General features: G+C 45.5%; 1 protein-coding gene across 13 annotated transcripts in view; it reads left to right on the top strand.

Annotated features, from left to right (window-relative positions):
* Nucleotides 1–21,766, top strand: part of dlg3 (discs, large homolog 3 (Drosophila)) — a 1,021,949-nt gene that overhangs the window by 836,132 nt on the left and 164,051 nt on the right. The gene's annotated exons all lie outside the window — the stretch shown is intronic.

The following is a 21,766-nucleotide window of genomic DNA, read 5'->3' as shown; positions in this document are numbered from 1 at the left end:
TCAGTCAATTTCCCCAACACTTCGTCAGTTCTTCCTCTTTGCTGCTTAAACAAAGCTAATATGCAGGTCAATCCAGTTGTACTTGATTAGAAAAATAACTTCACGTACCATAGCTAGTTAAACACTACTTCTAAAGTTAGGCATTCGGAGGCTATTTTAATTAACATATGTTTTCTCTCTCTGCCAGTGCAGTAACCTTTTCAGAGTTATATTAATCTGCCTTTGCATCTAGAGAAGGAAATTGACAATTATAACAGACATATGTTGAACATTCGGATCATTGGCATATGCATAACAACATTGACTTCACATCTAAAGCACTTACTTGGCTGAGAGTATTTTGGGATCGCATGAGGGCATCTGAGACACAGTGCATTCCTTTTCGTTTTTTAATTGCATTGAACTGTTTTTACCTCAGGGGGGCCTCATTGAGCTATGAAAGCATAAACTGCTGGAGCCATTGAGATGAGATTCAAGAAAAAGATAGTTCAACTTCCTTGACTAAAAGGGGAAAAATATACTATATATCATTGATGCTTCCTAAAGGAGTACAAAATTTAAAATGACCAGGAATGAATATGGTCGATGGAACACTGAAACTAATGGAACATTGATTTTACTCCTGTTCTTTGTGGGGAAGAAAAACTTGTGTATTGTAGCATTTTATTTTGGGCGCGATCTCCCGGCCACATTACGCCCGAAAGGTAGTGCGGCGCGGCCAGTAGATGCCGGAAGATCCCTCTTCCGGGATCTACCGGCTCGCCACGCCTCGTGAGATTTGGCAAGATGTCGCAATGTGAATCCGTCCCATTGTGGGCGGATCACGTTTTAGCAAATCTGCATATTAGAGCAAGAGAGACAGCTCGTCTCACTGTAATAGGCACTCCCATTATCTACCCAAGGCTTTGGGATTTAACCCCTTTGCCTTGGGAACCTTGAGCGAGCGCCTTTCAGTGTAGGGACCAGACAGAACGGTACTTGTGGGGGTCTCCCAGGGGATTGGAGGCCCTCTGGACAGGGTGCCAGGCTGGCATTGTTCCTGCAATGAGGATCGTGCCTGGGAAAGGGGGTTGGCTGGACCCACCTTTTAGGTGAGTGGGGGATTGGGTTGAGAGATTTGTACGATATTCTCTTCCTGCACCATGGAGTTCCAGCGAGCGGAGTTCCTCGGTGCAGGAAACGGGACTAAGTGCGGTCTTGTCGAGGTGTTCCCCGCTAAGGCACTGAATCTACCCAAATAGGAATAAAGTCGCATTCAATAGCGTGGGGTTTCTTGGCACTCCGGGCACTGGGAAACACACAGCTAAACGTGCTCATTATGCTCATACATTCAGCTCTTTTCTCGCCCTACAGTTGCTGCCAGACCTCCTAATATTTTCCAGCATTTTCTCTTTGGTGCTCATTATGGGACTCTGTTCCCATTTGGGTAGATTGAGCTCAATGCCTTTCAAAAACATTCTCATGCAATTCATATGCAGTGAATTACTTTGCTGTGGAGTTACTGTTGTACTATAGCTGAATACAGCAGTCATCGAAAGCAATGGCGTAAATGGCCAATTAATTGATTTTTCAATGGGTAGAATTTTAAGGATGGCGAGTGATCAGCGCTCACCATCCCGAGAGTCAGCATGTAACATTGAACCACCGACTTTCGAACTCCCACTGCCATTTAACACTCACTTGAGCGTTGATTGGCAGTGGGCGAGACTTCTGTTTGCCCTTAGAAGGAAGTCCCACCCATGAGACACATTAGTCAATATGATTGGCCGACAGCTCTTCAACAGACCGGGCACAGCGTTAAAGTGACCAGAAGCGGTACTGCAACACTCTGCCTGTGGCTAACTCCTTTCGAAACGGTAAGTCCCGGGGTTCCTTGGCGGCAGGACGGTAGCAGATGCCTGGGGTGATCGTGGCGTTGGGAAGTAGGCCTGGGAGGAAGAGGGTGCTGGAGCTCCAACATCCGATGAGGAGAGTGCCCCAACTCTGAGGGGGGCCTTCAGAGCGAGGTGCCCCCTCCCCTTCCTACCTGAATTGAGGAAAAAGTGAAAATGTCACTTTCCCACCCTACCCACACCTGCCTAAAAGTTGAGGCTGGGCGGGTGGCCATCTAAGAGTCTTAATAGGTGAATGGGCAAGTTTCCCGCCTAAGGCCATGCTCGCTCAAACATGAAATTGTGTTTGGGTGGGTTGTTTTCTGGGAGGAATCAAGTCCATTCAATGTTATGCTCCCCACTGCCTCAGAACCCGCCTTGAAGGAGGCGTAAACTTCTTCCCATGGTTTAGGTTAGCAAAGAAATGTTGATTGGGACATATGGAGGATTCCATGCCCTCATTTAAATATTCGCATAGAATCCTTAACACACAAACATGGTTTCAGTTTAACTTCTTATCTGAAGATTGGGTATTTGGCACATGCAGAAACTCAGCATCATGTTTGAATGTCTGAACTAAACTACCAGGAAAATAACACCTGTGTAATTTATGCTTGTTTAATAGGGCACCAGCCTGGAGACCTAGTAACAATTTAACTGCAGCTTCAAATCAAAGCTGACACAAGCCCCAAAAGGTGACTGGTCAAAAACAGGCCTGATTCTGTCTGTGACTTGAAAAGCTAGTTCAATTAGTATTTGTAACTTAGCGATAGCTACACATAATTTTCTTTCCTTGGACATGAAAAGCCTGGAATAAAGATCCAAATGTTGACGCAAAATTGGTATTTCATTTATAGATCTCCGGGATCTGTTCCTCAGGACATTTTTGAACATTCCATTCAAAATGAACCATTCGGGTTAATCTTCGACCTTAAAAACTTTGATGCTTCAGAACTGACAGATCTTCGATTTAAAATGAGAGGAACATGACATTTACATATCTAACAGGTCAACCAGACCACCACAAAAGAAACATCAAAGCTCATTTTCCCCGCATTCAACCCATTATCACCTCAATTTACGAAAGTAATTTTAGCACGGCCAATCTACCTAATCTGCACATCTTTGTACTCTGGGAGGAAACCCATGTAAACACTGGGAGACTGTGCAAACTCCACACAGACAGTCATCCAAGGCCAGAATTGAATCTGGGACCCTAGTGCTGTGAGGCAGTGGTGCTAACCACTGAGTCACCGTGCCAGCATGCTCAATGGTTGACCTTCCACAACCCTATGGGGTAGAGAATTCCAAATATTCACCCTCTGTGTGATGAAATTCCTCCTCACCTTCACCTTAAATGGCTTGCACTTTAATCTGTGTCACTTGGTTTTTGACTCACCAGCCAGGGGAAATATCCTGACTCAATCTACCTTGTCATGCCCTGTAAGAAGTTGGTAAGTTACAATGAGATCAACTCTCATTCTTTGAAATTTAGAGAATACAGGACACTAGAGAATACAGGACCTGTATTCCCAATCTCTCTTCTTAAAACAATCCTATCATCCTAGGGATTAGCTTGGTGAATCTTCATTGTACTCCCTTTGTGGCAAATATTTCCTTGTTTCTGGATACAAGATAAGGAGACCGAAGATGTACACAATACTCCAGTGTGCTCTCACCAAGGCTCCATACAATTGCAGCAAGATATCTTTACTCTTGTACTCAAATCCCCTTGTAATGAGGGCAAACATACCTGAGATATCTTCCACTGCTCCAGTTTCTTTGGATGGTTCCCACTGTCCTCTTCACATAGAATGGATCCCCATAATCTTTTTGGATGGATCCTTCAATTCTAATGATATTGGATGGTTTCTTCAATCTTGGCCTTTTTGGATAAATCCCATGATTCCAGTCTTATGGATGGATGAGAATCCAAATTTGATCATAGTTTCCATAGTTTGTTCTCGAGGATGAGAAGAAATGTGCTTTGTGCTGTCTGAAGATAACATGTATTTGTTGAGTACAAACCATTGCACACAATGCAGTCTCCTCTATATTGGGGAGACTAAATGCAAGACTTGGTGACTGATTTGCAGAACACCTTCGCTTAGTCCGAAAGCATGACCTTCCCATCGCTTGCCATTTTAAAATATAATTTATTCCAAACACTATCAATAATACAAACAATCATCAATCAAATATCATTAAGTTTCAAACAGTTTGAAATTTTCCCCTTTTTCCCCCCTAAACTATTCCTACATCCCCCGCCACCCTACCCACTGGCGACAAACAGATCCTCAAATAGAGACAGAAAGAGCCTCCATCTTACAGAAAACACCTCTTCCGACCCATTGGGAGCGAACTTAATCTTCTCCAATTGTAGAAATTCCACCAAATCCCCTAACCACACTGATACCTTCAGTGGCACGGCCGACCTCCAACCCAGTAAAATTCACTGCCAGGCAATCAGAGAGTTTTATTTCTACAAATACATAAAACAAAAAAGAGTGGCTAAGGTAAATATTGGTCCTTTAGAGGATGAGAAGGGAGATTTAATAATGGGAGATGAGGAAATGGCTGAGGAACTGAACAGGTTTTTTGGGTCGGTCTTCACAGTGGAAGACACAAATAACATGCCAGTGACTGATGGAAATGAGGCTATGACAGGTGAGGACCTTGAGATGATTGTAATCACTAAGGAGGCAGTATTGGGCAAGCTAATGGGGCTAAAGGTAGACAACTCTCCTGGCCCTGATGGAATGCATCCCAGAGTGCTAAAAGAGATGGCTAGGGAAATTGCAAATGCACTAGTGATAATTTACCAAAATTCACTAGACTCTGGGGTGGTCCCGGCGGATTGGAAATTAGCAAACGTGACACCACTGTTTAAAAAAGGAGGTAGGCAGAAAGTGGGTAATTATAGGCCAGTGAGCTTAACTTTGGTAGTAGGGAAGATGCTGGAATCTATCATCAAGGAAGAAATAGCGAGGCATCTGGATGGAAATTGTCCCATTGGACAGACGCAGCATGGATTCATAAAGGGCAGGTCGTGCCTAACTAATTGAGTGGAATTTTTTGAGGACATTAACAGTGCGGTAGATAACGGGGAGCCAATGGATGTGGTATATCTGGATTTCCAGACAGCCTTTGACAAGGTGCCACACAAAAGGTTGTTGCATAAGATAAAGATGGATGGCATTAAGGGGAAAGTAGGAGCATGGATAGAGGATTGGTTAATTAATAGAAAGCAAAGAGTGGGGATTAATGGGTGTTTCTCTGGTTGGCAATCAGTAGCTAGTGGTGTCCCTCAGGGATCAGTGTTGAGCCCACAACTGTTCACAATTTACACAGATGATTTGGAGTTGGGGACCAAGGGCAATGTGTCCAAGTTTGCAGACGACACTAAGATAAGTGGTAAAGCAAAAAGTGCAGAGGATACTGGAAGTCTGCAGAGGGATTTGGACAGGCTAAGTGAATGGGCTAGGGTCTGGCAGATGGAATACAATGTTGACAAATGTGAGGTTATCCATTTTGGTAAGAATAACGGCAAAAGGGATTATTATTTAAATGATAAAAAATTAAAACATGCTGCTGTGCAGAGAGATCTGGGTGTGCTAGTGCATGAGTCGCAGAAAGTTGGTTTTCAGGTGCAACAGGTGATTAAGAATGCAAATGGAATTTTGTCCTTCGTTGCTAGAGGGATGGAATTTAAGACTAGGGAGGTTATGCTGCAATTGTATAAGGTGTTAGTGAGGCCACACCTGGAGTATTGTGTTCAGTTTTGGTCTCCTTACTTGAGAAAGGACGTACTGGCACTGGAGGGTGTGCAGAGGAGATTCACTAGGTTAATCCCAGAGCTGAAGGGGTTGGATTACGAGGAGAGGTTGAGTAGACTGGGACTGTACTCGTTGGAATTTAGAAGGATGAGGGGGGATCTTATAGAAACATATAAGATTATGAAGGGAATCGAGAGGATAGATGCGGGCAGGTTGTTTCCACTGGCGGGTGAAAGCAGAACTAGGGGGCATAGCCTCAAAATAAGGGGAAGTAGATTTAGGACTGAGTTTAGGAGGAACTTCTTCACCCAAAGGGTTGTGAATCTATGGAATTCCTTGCCCAGTGAAGCAGTAGAGGCTCCTTCATTAAATGTTTTTAAGATAAAGATAGATAGTTTTTTAAAGAATAAAGGGATTAAGGGTTATGGTGTTCGGGCCGGAAAGTGGAGCTGAGTCCACAAAAGATCAGCCATGATCTCATTGAATGGCGGAGCAGGCTTGAGGGGCCAGATGGTCTACTCCTGCTCCTAGTTCTTATGTTCTTATGAGATTGGCCCCCTTCTTCTCCAGCAGCTCCGGCAGTTCCAACACACCAAAAATTGACACCAAAGGACATGGCATCATCTTCACCCCTACGTATTCTGACAGGGTCTCGAAAACCGATGCACAGAATCCCCCCAACTTCGGGCAGGCACAAAATATATGAACATGATTCGCAGGCCCCTTCTTGCACCTCTTGCATACGTCCTCAACGTCATGGAAGGACCCACTCAAACGAGCCCGAGTCAAATGTGCACCACCTTAAACTGTATAAGGCTCATCCTGACACAAGATAATGTTGAATTTATCCGGTGCAAAATTTCACTCCAGGCCTCCCCTCCAAGCTCTAACCCCAATTCTTCCTCCCATTTCCGTCTTATCTCCTCCACTGGCACCTTCTCAGTTTCCAAAGCCACCCGTAAATGTCCGCAATCCTCCCTTCCCCACAGCTCATCCTGAGTTAGCAATTTATCCAATAGCGTATACTTTGGCAACTGGGGGAAAGATGGGAGCTCCTTACGAACACAATCCCGGACCTGCATGTACCTGAATTCACTCACCCTTGGTATAATGACTTCTGGCGCTTCACCCTTACATGCTCTACCCCTTCCCTATGCCAACTCCTGTACGTCGCGTCTATCTCTGCTGATATGAACCTATGATTCCCACATATTGGGGCCAATACCGACATACCCCTTACACAGAAGTACCATCTCAGTTGGTTCCATTTCTTGAGGGTCGACACCACGGCGGGATTGTTGGTATACCTACCCGGGGCAAATGGGAGGGGGCCCGTAAGCACACCCCCCCCCCCCCACAAAGAAGGCCTCCTCCACCTTCACCCATTGCAACACCCTCCACTCACCGGCGTCTCACCTTCTCTACATTTGCAACTGAATATTAATACAGCAGGTTTGGGAGCACCAATCCCCCCCACTCGCCGTCCTCTCCACAAAAACTGTAGATCGTCGGCATCTTAGCTGCCCATACAAATTCCAAAATTAATTTATCCACCCTCTAGAAGAAAACCTTTGAAAGGAATATCAGAAGGGACTGAAAAACAAATTAAAACCTTGGCAAAATGTTAATTTTTACGGTCTGTACCCTCCCCACCAAGGACAGCGGCCAGGAGGGTACAGACCGTAAATCCCCTTTCATCCCTTCCACCAAACTGGCCAAGTTCCATTTATGCATCATGCCCCAGTCATGGGCCACCTGAATACCCGGATACCGAAGCCTTATTTTGGAAAGCTTAAATGGAAAAGCACCCAAATTCACTTCCCTCCCCTGGGCATTCACCGGGAATACCTCATCTTTTGCCACATTCAGTTTGTACCCAGAAAAGGCACCAAACTTCTCTAGTAGGTCCATTATTTTCCTCATACACACCACCAGATTGAAAACATATGGCAACAAATCATCGGCATACAATAACATCCTGTGCTGCCTACCTCCTGTTACTATGCCTGTTACTCTCTTGACCCCCCCAAATGCAATGGCCAAAGGCTCAATAGCCAATGCAAACATCAGCAGGGACAGTGGGCATCCCTGTCTTGTGCCCCTATGCAACCTAAAATATCCTGAATTCATCGTATTCATCTCACACTTGCCATGGGGGCGGAATAAACAATGCACCCATAAAATGAACGCAGCCCAAATCCAAACCGCTCCAATGTCTCAAATAGGTACTCCCGGTCTGAGTCGATTGATATAATGAGTTCCGGCGCTTCACCCTTGATGGAGTCATTACCACATTCAACAGCCTCCTGACGTTGTTGGACAACTGCCGCCCCTTAAGAAACCCTGTCTGATCCTCAGAGACCACCTCTGGCATACACTCCTCCAATTGCATCACCAACACCTTAACCAGTAACTGTACATCAGTATTCAGCAAGAAGATGGGCCTATAAGATCCACACTCTGTCGGATCCTTATCCTTCTTTGGATTAAAGAAATTGATGCCTGCAAGTGTGGCTCATAACCGCCCCCACTCCGAGCGCCAGCGAATCATGAAACATTCCCAGGAGATGGAGTGCCAACTCTGCTGAACACTGCTTCTAGAATTCTACCAGAAAGCCATCTGGCCCTGATGCTTTCGCTGACTGCATCTACCCGACACACTCCATTATCTCCTGAAATCCCAATGGGGCCTCCAATCCCTGCCTCTTTCCTATCTCCACCATCGGGAATTCAACCCATCAGGGGCTGGGCATCACGGGAGGGCCGGCCGATGACGCTCCAACACCGTTGCAACGGCGCGCGCGCGTGATGTGATGATGGCATTTCTGAGGGGGCGGAGCATGGCTGACTGCCGTCAAACTGGCGCCGGCCCAGATTTAGGCGCTGGAGTCGATATCAGCATCGGGCAATGGAGAATCCAACCCAATGTTCTCCCACCGGAGGAGAATTGCAACCGATTTACGATCCTCCTGGGAGTGCAAACTGGGATGTAATTCCATATTTCTTGCCATGTAAATTTAAGCATTCATTGACCATTCAATTAGTGCATTCCAAGCACTAAGTGCACTCCAATACTCAAGCGTGTGACTGGAAAGCACCTACCTCTTTTTGATGCGGTCAATGTTTGTACACATTGGGGTTTCACCACTTAGCGTCATGAATGAGATGAATGAATCAAGGATGCAGCTGGTCTGTGGAAACTGTCAATCACAGCCCACTATTAGATAGCTACGAATGGCTTGAAGATAATTGATCTGCGGGGTTGAAACACGGGTCACAGCTGTTCTTCTTGGAGGAATGGACATGTGGAGCTTCGTAAGTGGTATAGCAGTAATTATTTTCACTGCCCCTGGCTGGATTCTCTAGCTTCCTGCAGAGGGTCCCTCAAGTCAGGGGCTCCTTGGGGGGATCCCCCTACTTAGGAGTCTCTGTGGGGGGTCCCTCTAGTTAGGAGGTCCCTATGGGGGGTCCCTTTAGTTAGAAGGGTCTCTGTGGGGGATCCCTCTAGCTAGGGGGTCCCTGTGGGGGGTGGTTCTTTCAGTTTGTGTGTTCGGGGGGGTCTCCCTATTCATGGGGTCCCGGGGGGGGGGCGGGATCTTCTTATTCATGGGGTCTGTCTCCCTATTAGTGGGGTTCCTGGGGCGGCCCCCCTATTTATGGGGTCCGTGGGGGGGGTCTCCCTATTAAGGGGGTCCCGGGGTGGGTTGTAGGAGTGGGGTTCTGGTAGAGGAGGGGAGGAGATCTCAGGTAGTGCATTGAAGGGGGGGCGGGCCTCTCAAATGGACCTTGGGGGCACTCCCCGAAGGAGTTACCCCTTGGCCCACTGCGAGGTCCATCACGTCAGGGCCACGCTGGTAAATACCAGAAGTGATCGCACCCACGTGATTGCTGGCCCAGGTAACCAGAGAATCACAGAGGGCCGGAGACTCTGGTGCCGGGCCCGTGAAATGGTTGTAAATGGGTCATTAAGACCTCTATCCCGCCGCCAGCAGCGGGGGCGGAACATCGTATTTGGATTGGCGCCCGGCACTGATCCCGATTTTCCCCCGATGCCCGATTCTCCGTCCCATCGGGAAATGCATTTTGGGCATCATGGGACAGAAAATCCAGCCCATTATCTTTATTCCATTATTAGCACTTTTTTTAGTCTTTAATACTATCATTAATAATCCCTTTGTCTTGTATCAATGGCACAATCTCTCCTGGGTCCCACTTATCCCTGACCAGCAGGAAATCTCTCTGAGCGTGGCCTCAGCGGGGACAAACTCTGCGAGGCCAGAAAAAACGGCAAAAGTGCTGTTGAATAGCGGTGTAATTCTTGGCGCTGCAGCCACCGAGAAACACCCTGCCAAACCCAAAGGTTTTTTTTTCTGCTGAATCACGCTCATTTAATGGATATGAAACTGAGTCTCATGTCGAGCGCATTTAGCCAGGTGATTCCCAGCACTGGCGCCGCCGGGAATGAACCCAATATTAAACGGGGCTCTGCTTCATTTCTGGACCTCGGGGAGGAATACCCCACCAAGGCCACACTTAGTCTTGTTTCCTGCGCAAATGAGCTCCACTCACCAGTGCAGAAAGGGATCCGACCCTCACCATGTCCTCCGGAACCCCAGACTCACCAATCAGGAGGTCATCAAGCCCTCCCCCCCCACACCCAATCTCATAGGGGCAGGGCACTCCTGGGCCTAATCATGCCCTGGCATTGGCATGATGCCACATGGGCATCCTTGCAATGCCAAGGTGACACCCAGGTGGTACTGCCAGGGTGCCCAGGTGGAAGTGTCACGGTGCTGGGCTGGCAGTGCCATGGTGTCCAGGTGGCATCTGGAGTGTCAGGGTACCACCCTACCCAGAGCCCGGCCACCCTGGGACCCTGATGGCTTGGGACATCCGCTAAGTGGCGATACACCTGGTACACGTTTGTGGAAAGTGGTGCTAAATGGGGCCCGCTCGGGGCCTCCGAGACGAGGCCGTTAGGTTCCAGGTGCTGGGTAGATCCAGCGCAGACGTATTCAAGTGAGATTAACTGCTCATTTGAATATGCAAATCTGGATCCCGGCCTCAATGGGTGAGATCCAGATCGTGACGCCTTGCAAGATCTTGTTACATCTCATGAGCAGTTGAGGCTGGTTAATCATGCAAAAGACCTCTCACGAGATTTACCAGCCTTGTTGTGCCCCAAGTCGGGCGTGGCGAGGCCGATAGATCACGCCCCAAATCTTTTGGTGTCCTGAGAAATGGAGGAAAATGGCATTAAAAGTCAATCATAGATGAGATTAGGCAGCGAAGGAAAGGTGTTTCCTTTCCCTGAAATACATTACTGACACAGTTCCATCAATCACCAGATTAATTGAACTCAGTTTGAATTTTGAAAGCGTTATGCCAGTCCAATACCGTAATCATTACATTACCATAGCTGGGTGGTGTTTGAACCCACAACCTTCTGATTTAGAGGCTAGATTTCTACCAACTAATTCAATCTGACAAACATATTTACAAATTCCTGCTTGGTTTGTAACTGGTAACATTTTAATCCAATTCTTTTCAAGCAGTTCTACAGTTTTGCTAAAATACACCAGAGGAATTTTTCACAAATGAGCTTACAACGTTGTTAAACATAACAACGAAAGCTATTTGTTCACCGGCATATTATAATATCATTTCTCAGCAGTCTCTATAAATATGGGAAACAGTTTAAGTTGATAAGAGATGCAGTTTAAATGCTGGCTATTCAGTGGGGTGCAATGCAACTTATATAAAGGGTTCATAAATCAGTGTATAATCTGTGCGCATTTCTAAATTTAATTCCTTTGATTTTTTTAATGTTAAATTCTGTCACAAGGGTAAATATTTTAATCCACTCAGTGGCAAAGTTCAGAATCATTTAAAGACGTAATCATTCATTCTTTCAGTTCCACCACTGCAGGAAGGAGTTTTAAAAACAGCCAAACAGCTGTGTGGCATGCAGGGGTGGATATAAAGGTATTTCCATCTGTGGTTTTATTGCACAGTTTTAATTTTGTAATCAAGACATTGCAAGCTACTTATTCACGATCTGATTGATAGAAGAACCTAAAGGTCATTGCATTAATTGAAAATGATTATTAGTTTGGAATTACATCTTATTCCAGTCAGCATTTACATAATTCCTTTAATTACACTTTACTTTCGGGACTCAAATGATCTCCTCTCATAGTTTATGTCACACTCACTGGATTGGAATTTACTCATTGATCCACAAACTACTGGACCTCAGAAACAGGAACATCTTCCTAAATGTTAGATTCCAAATCAAGCCCTATTTGTAGGATTAATGTGAGGGTGAGTTCAGTGTAGATGTAATGTCTCAGGGCTAATGGTTAATCCCAATCTTTTTGCATTAGTCTGGTAGATCCATTCTCTGGACAGTTCCAACAATCCCACTCTCTTTGGATAAATCCTACAGATCCAGTTTCTTTGTATCTCAATTCCTAGTCTCTCTTGACAATTCAAAATCTTAGACTCTCTGCATAGTTTTCAGTCACAGTTTAGATTTTCTCTTTTACAGTCCCAGACATAGAGATAGGCTAGGAGATTGGGCTGATGGAGTTTAATGTAGATGCGTATGAGGTTATCCATTTTGTCCAAAAAATAGAAAGGCAAATATTATCGAAATGGAAAGCAGATTCAAAATGTGTCTGGGCAGAGGGATCTGGGTGTTTTTGTTCATCAATCGCAGAAAGTTGGTATGCAGGTGCAGCACGTAATTTAAAAGCAAATAGAATGTTACCGTTTATTGCAAAACTGGAGTATAAAAGTAGAAAAATATTGTTGCAATTGTGTAGGGTGTTGGTGAGACCACATCTGGAGTATTGTGTCCAGTTTTAGTCTCCTTATTTAAGTAAGGATGTGATGGCTTTGGAGGCAGTTCAGAGGAGATTCAACAAATTGATTCCAAGGATGAAAGGGTTGACATATGAGGAGAGATTAAACACTTTGGGCTTATATTCGCTAGAGTTTAGAAAGATGAGAGGGAATCTGATTGTGGTATGTAAAATACTAAAAGGGATTGATGAAGTAAACATAGACTAAATGTTCCCCCTTGTAGGGCAATCTAGAATGAGAGGTCACAGATATAGGTTGAAAGGTGGTAGATTTAGAACTGAGATAAGGAGGCAGTACTTCTTGCAGAAGGTGGTGAATTTGTGGAACTCGCTGCCCCATAGTGCGGTGGAACCTGAGTCATTAAATGGTTTCAAGAAGGAGATAGATATATTTCTGATTTAGAAAATGGGGTAAAGGGATATGGGGAACAGGTCGGGAGATGGATTTGAGACCAGGAAGTGATCAGCAATGATCTGATTGAATGGCGGAGCGGGCTCGAAGGGCTGAATTGCCTACTTCTGCTCCTAATTCCTACCCTATGTCTCTTTAGTTAGATCCCACATTCCAGACATATTTGGACTGCTACATTTTTGGATGGTACCCACAGTTTAATTTTCCTGGTATTTCTTGCACTGTTGCCGTTTCTTTCGATGGATCCACTATCATTGCACTATAATGTTACCTTAGCAAATTTTAAAATCCATTGGTTATATTGGCATGGTGGGCAGCACGGTAGCACAGTGGTTAGCACTGTTGCTTCACAGCGCCAGGGACCCGGGTCCGATTCCCGGCTTGGGTCACTGTCTATGAGGAATTTGCATATTCTCCCCGTGTCTGCTAGAATGTTCCAAGCGGATTGGAGGTTAGTAAATCAAACTTCCCTATTCATAAGTGAGAATAAAAATAGGAAACTGGCCAGTTAGTCATCAGGAAAATGCTGTAATCCATAATTCAGGAAATCTTAATAATGTGCAGAAAACCGTGGTATGTATCAGACAGAGTCGACATGGGTTTGCGAAAGGGAAATCTTGTTTGACAGATTTATTCCGTCTTTTGAGGATGTAACTGGTGGGGTAGATAAAAGGGAACCAGTAGATGTAGTATGTTTAATTTCCAAAAGGCATTCAGAAGGCATTCATGGATAGAGCAGGGACAGGAATGGTTGTCATGGATAGAGCAGGGACAGGAATGGTTGTCATGGATAGAGCAGGGACAGGAATGGATGTCATGGATAGAGCAGGGACAGGAATGGATGTCATGGATAGAGCAGGGACAGGAATGGATGTCATGGATAGAGCAGGGACAGGAATGGTTGTCATGGATAGAGCAGGGACAGGAATGGTTGTCATGGATAGAGCAGGGACAGGAATGGTTGTTGCAGGTTCCGGGGTTTAGGTGTTTTAGTAAGCTCAGAGAAGGAGGCAAAAGAGGGGGAGGTGTGGCGCTGCTAGTCAAGAGCAGTATTACGGTGGCGGAGAGGATGCTAGACGGGGACTCTTCTTCCGAGGTAGTATGGGCTGAGGTTAGAAACAGGAAAGGAGAGGTCACCCTGTTAGGGGTTTTCTATAGGCCTCCAAATAGTTCTAGGGATGGAGAGGAAAGGATGGCGAGGATGATTCTGGATAAGAGCGAAAGTAACAGGGTAGTTATTATGGGAGACTTTAACTTTCCAAATATTGACTGGAAAAGATATAGTTCGAGTACATTAGATGGGTCGTTTTTTTGTACAATGTATGCAGGAGGGTTTCCTGACACAATATGTTGACAGGCCAACAAGAGGAGAGGCCACATTGGATTTGGTTTTGGGTAATGAACCAGGCCAGGTGTTAGATTTGGAGGTAGGTGAGCACTTTGGGGACAGTGACCACAATTCGGTGACGTTTACGTTAGTGATGGAAAGGGATAAGTATACCCCGCAGGGCAAGAGTTATAGCTGGGGGAAGGGCAATTATGATGCCATTAGACATGACTTGGGGGGGATAGGTTGGAGAAGTAGGCTGCAAGTGTTGGGCACACTGGATATGTGGAGCTTGTTCAAGGAACAGCTACTGCGTGTTCTTGATAAGTACGTACCGGTCAGGCAGGGAGGAAGGCGTAGAGCGAGGGAACCGTGGTTTACCAAAGAAGTGGAATCTCTTGTTAAGAGGAAGAAGGAGGCCTATGTGAAGGTGAGGTGTGACGTTTCAGTTGGGGCGCTTGATAGTTACAAGGTAGCGAGGAAGGATCTAAAGAGAGAGCTAAGACGAGCAAGGAGGGGACATGAGAAGTATTTGGCAGGTAGGATCAAGGAAAACCCAAAAGCTTTCTATAGGTATGTCAGGAATAAAAGAATGACTAGTGTAAGAGTAGGGCCAGTCAAGGACAGGGATGGGAAGTTGTGTGTGGAGTCTAAAGAGATAGGCGAGATACTAAATGAATATTTTTCATCAGTATTCACTCAGGAAAAAGAGAATGTTGTGGAGGAGAATGCTGAGACCCAGGTAATTAGAATAGATGGCATTGAGGTACGTAGGGAAGAGGTGTTGGCAATTCTGGACAGGCTGAAAATAGATAAGTCCCCGGGGCCTGATGGGATTTATCCTAGGATTCTCTGGGAAGCCAGGGAAGAGATTGCTGAGCCTTTGGCTTTGATTTTTATGTCATCATTGACTACAGGAATAGTACGAAGTCTTACAACACCAGGTTAAAGTCCAACAGGTTTGTTTCGATGTCACTAGCTTTCGGAGCGCTGCTCCTTCCTCAGGTGAATGAAGAGGTCTGTTCCAGAAACACATATATAGACAAATTCAAAGATGCCAAACAATGCTAGGAATGCGAGCATTAGCAGGTGATTAAATCTTTACAGATCCAGAGATGGGGTAACCCCAGGTTAAAGAGGTGTGAATTGTACCAAGCCAGGACAGTTGGTAGGATTTCGCAGGCCAGATGGTGGGGGATGAATGTAATGCGACATGAATCCCAGGTCCCGGTTGAGGCCGCACTCATGTGTGCGGAACTTGGCTATAAGTTTCTGCTCGGCGATTCTGCGTTGTGGCGGGTCCTGAAGGCCGCCTTGGAGAACGCTTACCTGGAGATCAGAGGCTGAATGCCCTTGACTGCTGAAGTGTTCCCCGACTGGAAGGGAACATTCCTGCCTGGTGATTGTTGCGCGATGTCCGTTGATTCGTTGTCGCAGCGTCTGCATGGTCTCGCCAATGTACCACGCTTCGGGACATCCTTTCCTGCAGCGTATGAGGTAGACAACGTTGGCCGAGTCGCACGAGTATGTGCCGCGTACCTGGTGGGTGGTGTTCTCACGTGTAATAGTGGTATCCATGTCGATGATCTGGCACGTCTTGCAGAGATTGCCATGACAGGGTTGTGTGGTGTCGTGGTCACTGTTCTGAAGACTGGGTAGTTTGCTGCAAACAAGCATTGTTTGGCATCTTTGAATTTGTCTATATATGTGTTTCTGGAACAGACCTCTTCATTCACCTGAGGAAGGAGCAGCGCTCCGAAAGCTAGTGACATCGAAACAAACCTGTTGGACTTTAACCTGGTGTTGTAAGACTTCGTACTGTGCTCACCCCAGTCCAACGCCGGCATCTCCACATTACAGGAATAGTGCCAGAGGACTGGAAGATAGCAAATGTGGTTCCTTTGTTCAAGAAGGGGAGTAGAGACAACCCCGGCAACTATAGACCGGTGAGCCTCACGTCTGTTGTGGGTAAAGTCTTGGAGGGGGTTATAAGAGACAAGATTTATAATCATCTAGATAATAATAATATGATTAGGGATAGTCAGCATGGCTTTGTGAAGGGTAGGTCATGCCTCACAAACCTTACCGAGTTCTTTGAGAAGGTGACTGAACAGGTAGACGAGAGTAGAGCAGTTGATGTGGTGTATATGGATTTCAGTAAAGCGTTTGATAAGGTTCCCCACGGTAGACTATTGCAGAAAATACGGAGGCTGGGGATTGAGGGTGATTTAGAGATGTGGACCAGAAATTGGCTAGCTGAAAGAAGACATAGGGTAGTGGTTGATGGGAAATGTTCAGAATGGAGTTCAGTTACAAGTGGCGTACCACAAGGATCTGTTCTGGGGCCGTTGCTGTTTGTCATTTTTATAAATGACCTAGAGGAGGGCGCAGAAGGGTGGGTGAGTAAATTTGCAGACGACACTAAAGTCGGTGGTGTTGTCGACAGTGCGGAAGGATGTTGCAGGTTACAGAGGGACATAGATAAGCTGCAGAGCTGGGCTGAGAGGTGGCAAATGGAGTTTAATGTAGGTCATGTTGCAGCTGTACAAAACTCTGGTACGGCCGCATTTGGAGTATTGCTTACAGTTCTGGTCACCTCATTATAGGAAGGACGTGGAAGCTTTGGAGCGGGTGCAGAGGAGATTTACCAGGATGTTGCCTGGTATGGAGGGAAAATCTTATGAGGAAAGGCTGATAGACTTGAGGTTGTTTTCGTTAGAGAGAAGAAGGTTAAGAGGAGACTTAATAGAGGCATACAAAATGATCAGCGGGTTAGATAGGGTGGACAGTGAGAGCCTTCTCCCGCGGATGGAAATGGCTAGCACGAGGGGACATAGCCTTAAACTGAGGGGTAATAGATATAGGACAGAGGTCAGAGGTAGGTTCTTTACGCAAAGAGTGGTGAGGCCGTGGAACGCCCTACCTGCAGCAGAGGTGAACTCGCCAACATTGAGGGCATTTAAAAGTTTATTGGATAAGCATATGGATGATAATGGCATAGTGTAGGTTAGATGGCTTTTGTTTTTTGACTTCCCATGTCGGTGCAACATCGTGGGCCGAAGGGCCTGTACTGCGCTGTATCATTCTATGTTCTAAGGTGACAAACACAAATGTTTAGTACACAAGATACTTAAGGAATTGGGATAGTATGTTAGCATGGATAGAGGATTCATGAATGGACAGGAAGCAAAGAGTAGGGATAAACAGAGCATTTTCAAGATAATGAGCTGTGACTAGTGGAGTACTGCAGCCTCAAGTATTTACAAACTATTAATGAGTTAGACAAAGAATCTGGGGGTAATTCATCTAACTATGTTGATGATACCAAGCTACGTGGGAATGTAAGCTGTGAGGAGGGTGCGAAGAGCCTACAAAGAGGTATAGATAAGTTGAATGAGTGGGCAACAAGGCGGCAGATTGAGTATAATGCGGGATAGTATGAGTTTATTCATTCTGGTAATATTGGAAAGCAGTATGTTTTCGAAAAGGTGTGAGATTTGTAAATGTTGATTTCCAGAGGAACATTGGTGCACTCCTACAAGGAATACAGAAAGTAAACAAGAAAGTAAATAATTATGAAGGCAAATAGCATTGCAAGGGGATTGGGTTACAAGAATAAGGAAGTTACGCTCAATTGCACAGGGTTTTGGTGAGACCACACCTGGAGCAGCGTGTACAGTTTTGGGGTACATATTTAAGAAAGAATATACATGTCATTGGAGGAAGTACAGTGAAGGTTAAATCAATTGGTTTCTGGGATGAGTGGGTTTCCTATAATGAGAGGTGAGTAAATTGGTCCTATATTCTCTGGGGTTTAGAAAAATGAACTGTGACCCCATTGAAACATACAAGATCTTGAAGGGGCTTTACAGAGTAGATGCTGAGAGGTTGTTTCCTCTGCCTGGGGAGTCTATAATCTGGAGTCGCTGTCCCAGGGTAAGGGGCCAATCATTTAGGACTGAAACAGAGAGATGTGTCTACACTCATAGAGCTGTGAATCTTTGGAAATTGTCTACCCCATTGTTGAACATATTTAAGACTGAGATAGACACATTTTGGTCTCCCAGGGCATGAAGGGATATGGGAGAAGCAGGCGAAAAGTGGAGTAGATGTCAAAGAGCAATCATGGTGATATTGAATTGCTTGACAAGTCTGCTCATGCTTCTATTTCTTATGAGACCGTTGAACTTCTTGGAGTACTCTATCTGGGTTTAAGAGACCACACTCCTGCTCAATTCCCTGGCCACGCCTGCTTGAGAGGTTAGCCTTTTCTTCCCTGTTAGAAGGCAACCGTCCCTCAGATCCCACGGCAGGACTTCCAGGAACGACTCAAAGACCTGCTAAATTCTTACTGACAAAACATATTGATTTCTAGCCTCCTACTACCTGCACCCCCCCCCTTCTGTATAGATCTATTTTGGTAAAATTCCATCTGTTTTGTTTGGACAAGCACTAGTTTAGCAACCCATTCCCAGATGTAACTGGATCACCTTGAGTGCTGCACTTGTCCAGGATCATCCCAGAGCAAAATCGACCCACAACTTATTTTTCCCATCACAACATACTCTTTAATCTCCACTCCTGTCCCTTCTCCATTCATCTTCACCAAGTGCAAGCCGTTCATGGACTTTTCCATCTCCAAGGTTGAGATTATTCATTCAATTTCCTCTGCTGTTGCACATTTTCTGCCCCCTAAACTACTGTAGTTTTGCATCCATCTTTTTGAACGTCCTCTCTGAGCTCATATCAACCATGAGGCCCACTTCCTGTTGACCACATTGACACTGGACAACTGACCATCAATATCCCCCTCCTAACCTCCATGCTTGTCACTCTAAATGGTTACCTTCTCGGATATGGGCCCCATATCAAAATCATCGTCATTACCAGTACCTCAAAAAAACCTAACCAAGACTTCCCGACCCTTGTAAGCAATCACACCAGCTTCAATCTCCTTTTATTTTTTCAAAGTCTTTGAACATGTTGCCGCCCTCCTTTCCTTCAGAGTTCCTATTTGAATCCTTCAAATTAGGATTTCGCACCTCGTAAAAGTCAAAAATGAAAGCCTCTGAGACCATGATGCATAATCTCTACTATCCACAATCTGTCTGCAGCTTTTGACATTGTTGTCCACGCCATCCTCCTCCTCCATGCCTCTCCCCTGACATCCAGTGTGGTGAGACAACTTTGTTTGGCTCCAGTCTTACCTTTGCAATCACACAAAATCAGATGTAACAGTTTTTCTTCCTGCCGTCGCACCATGATTCCAGAGGCACCCATGTATCAGTCCTCAGCTCTCTGATATTCCTCATCTACCATTATCCCACCAATTGACTGTTCATGAAACTTAACACCTGTGGTTGAGAAATGTGTTAACATGAGTGGAATGAAGAATGCTGTATTCGACAAGCAGTTTCTTGGAGGGTTACCTTCAAGTTGAACTATCAGTGAATAGATCACAGAAAATAAAGAAGGCAGCAGGATTTCAGACCCCAGTAGCTAATAGAGACCTACGAGGTAAATTGGATAGCTTCCTCCCTCATAAAATAGTTCTGGGATTGTGATGTATGATTAGCTTATGCGCATTCAATGTAATGGAGGTAGCACATTATGATGATTTCTGCATGCAGTCAGTGCTAGCCACATTGTTGAAGGATTGCCTGCATCAGGAGAGGACCCAAAAGTGTTAACTTGCCAGTTCTACTTAACACTAGCCTGCTCCTCCTAAAGTGGAGTTGGGAGGGGTTGTGGTTGGAGCAGATGTTAGGAGTCCTTTGTGAGCTGAATCTGACCTGGAAATGATAGAAGAGTGCCTGAACATAGGATACCCTGCACTGGAAGGCTTGGTATAGTGGTGGAGGTGGGAGAGGTCAGGATACTCCAGCCACATGGTGAAAGGGCAGGGGAAGTAGATAACAGAAGTTGATGCCAGATGTTTAGCCCCAAGAACCTGGATGCAGTGTTCCAAGAAGTATATTGACTTCACGGGAGTGGTCTAGGTGAATACACACATCTTCAAATGCAACATCCTTCCCCATTGCTCACTCCCATGACTCAACAAACCAACAGTCTATTAGTCAGAACCCTTACCTAACATTCATCTCATCCTTACATTTAGCACTGTCACACACCTCACACACATAGCTCACAGCTTTCACATAGCTGGCTGTTAAACCAGGACAGCCACATCACTTAATAGGTTTCACTATGTGCTTCCGCCTCTCTTGCCGGAGAAGGCAACATACAACCTGAGGTAGGTGGAACTAATCAAAGGGCAGTGTTCTTATGTGCATTTCTTGTGTTCTTATGTGCATTTTCAAATCCCGATGGAGGAGATAGTGCTGGCCATTGTTGAAACGCCCATTGCTGTGGTTATGGTTAGCTGTAGCACTGAACCAATTGAGGATATTGGTACTTAAATACCTAATCATCCTTCTTGCATATCCTACTCACCCCTCAATCCACAATTCTCTTCTGATTCACAAGCTGCAGATGTTGTAGGCATGAACTTCTTCAGGCCCCCTTCCCCTCACCACAATCTTACCCTTGTCCCTTTCTCTTTTCATATACCCATGTATTGCAACCTAGCTAGTCACTGAGGGAAGAATAAGGAGATGATGATACTACCTCATCATTTCATACATGCAGCCACTCGCACATTGCACATACTTTAGAGAATAGTATAAAGGTGCGATCGGCACATGGTGAGACACTGGGCACAAGAGCACTTCAGCCACAGCAAGGATATTACAGGTGCCAGCTCCTTGAATGGCAAGGTTGCATATGGGTTTTGTGCAGAGGAGTCCCATGAGAACTTTGATGCTCCAGGTTACAGATAAAAACCAATGTGTCAACACGCTGAAATACTTTGTGCATTGGGAAGGCTGTTAGTAAGCCTGTGTTCAACGCCAGGCACACCCATCACAGGTGCAAAGGGAATGCACAAAGGTAATTTGTTTAATTTTGTAAGCAATATGACATGGTTTAATTCATAATGGGTTTGGAATATGTATTTTGTGTTGACTTTTATTGGATTGGAGCCAAGAGGACAATGCCAGTGACAGAGGGTAAGTAAGGAATATTGGATTGTTGGCGAATAGTGACTCGGTGTTACAGTTACTGCTATTGCACTTGAATGAATTCTTCATGGACAACCCAACCAGAAAGGGATGCCTTGGTTGCAGCTTTTTTTCCTCTTTCCCCCCTTCCACCTCCTCAGCTTCTCAACTGACAGGGGTGGGACAGACTACTTCTGCGGGATGGTAAGTTTGTGCAGCGTGCAGCACCCTCCACAAATTTTGAGAGCAACTCAGACGATTACTGCAAGACTCCTCCAGAGTTGTCCAGGCAGTGGGAATGCTTTTTCAGGATGCACATTTCTTGTGACAGCACGGCATTCATGGTATGCATGCTGTGCATGTGTGCAAGGATCATAAACCAGAGTGATGAACCATGTAGTAAATGAACAGCCCTTGTCATCCAGTAGCTACCCTTTGATTTGCAGGAGTTGCTGA

This window comes from Scyliorhinus torazame, chromosome 5, assembly GCF_047496885.1.
Source record: "Scyliorhinus torazame isolate Kashiwa2021f chromosome 5, sScyTor2.1, whole genome shotgun sequence".
Taxonomy (NCBI): domain Eukaryota; kingdom Metazoa; phylum Chordata; class Chondrichthyes; order Carcharhiniformes; family Scyliorhinidae; genus Scyliorhinus; species Scyliorhinus torazame.
Note: the sequence above shows the minus strand (reverse complement) of the source record. Positions and strands in the feature narration are given on the sequence as shown.